We start from the raw sequence: 1,662 nt of genomic DNA on the forward strand, positions 1-1,662 counted from the left end.
CTCTGCAGCAATCATGGGAGGTTAGTTAGCAAGAAATGGGGTAGCTGCAGGGGTCAGCTGCAAAGGTTAAGAATGTTTGTCTCTAAACCTCTTACAGCAAGATATTCTCCCCTGTGAAAACTCATCTTGACGTTGTCATTGTGGACGAATAGATATCACCTGGCCCAAACCTTCACGTCATACCAAAATTAGAGTTAAATGACTGCTCAGTGCTCAAACAGTGACTTCAGTAAGTGAAGATAAGTTGGTCATTTATGTGTTTTCTCTGTTTTAAACAACTATGGGAATTCAAAGCCCTGAGAAAAAAAAAACAAACACCTTTGTGGTGCTACATTTTGCTACATAACTGGGAAGATTAGTCTTCATGAACAAACTGGGCAGAAGTCACAGATCATCCAGGACAGTTTAAAGCAGTATCAATTACGGCGCAACACCCATCCTGGCGCAGTGCGATGCAACGAAGGCCATGCTGATGCTGTTTCACACAGCAGCGATCAGTCACCCTCCCGAGAAGCAACATTCAGATGAGAGTTCAGCGTGCGTGTTGGGAGGGCTGTAGCCATCCCAGCAGGTGATACAGGTCAAGGGCTGGCTGTGGGCCTCTCTTCTCTCTGTCCACAGCTTACCAAGCACAGGTACGCCGAGGCACACCAGCTCACTTCATTTCAGCACGCTGCAGCAGAGCGGAGATACCTGCACTTACCCTTTTTCAGAGCTATGGATTGGAAGTATCTAGTAAGTACCAGTTATTATACTCTAAGGCTCAAGAACTACTCTGTAGCACAAAAGGCAGTTATCTGTTTCCGTGTCATGAAGAGAAGGCACAAGGCTGGAAGAGCTGCACTTCTCTTCCGCAGCTTCATAGCTCTGTTATGCTAGCCAGCTCATTCACTCCATGGACTAGTTGTCTCAGAGTGACTAGGATAGTCCCAGAACAAAGACCTCTGACCTCAATCCCAGAAGACTTTATTCAGGATGCTATTGTTTGTCTCGGGTCTTAGATATATGGACACAAGACACACCTCATGGGATCTATCCTGATTGCTCACAGCCCTTCCACGCAGTGGCTGTAGGCACTTACCTGGTGACGGACCTGCAACAGAGGAGTGGGAGACAAGGGGTTGGCCCTAAATTCTGCATTGGATCATGCAAACCACTGCTTCAGAAGGCAAAGGGGAAACCTGCCTCCATCTCGTAGTTTTGCACTGGGTTAGCTGATGGAGACATGGCCCTGGTGGCAACCTGTGCAGTGTCTGTCTGGCCTGTCCTCCTCTAGTAGAGGTCTGCTCCTTGGAGTCCATTTTTCCTTCCTAACGTTTTCTGATCCTGTCAGTTTATCTCATGCAGTAGATCATCAAGTGCCCTCTGTCACAAGGGCATGGAACAAATCGATTCAGATGCTGAAGGGTGCCAGTCAAGGTACATAAACTAGCACTGTGTCATATTCCACGTTACAGCAGCTCAGCACCTTGCACAAATGCAGCTTAACTTTTAGAAAACATTTAAGACACACAGTCAGTTTTTCATTTGATTCTCAAGCATGACTGCTTTATAAACTTCACGGCTCCACTTCCCGGCAATGGCTTTTATTTTTCAACTTGATTGTGCTGCTGTAGAGGAGTTTTAAACCAACCATGTATAGCCATAGCAAAAAGTCTGCAG

The sequence above is a fragment of the Larus michahellis genome, chromosome 1, assembly GCF_964199755.1.
Source record: "Larus michahellis chromosome 1, bLarMic1.1, whole genome shotgun sequence".
Taxonomy (NCBI): Eukaryota; Metazoa; Chordata; class Aves; order Charadriiformes; family Laridae; genus Larus; species Larus michahellis.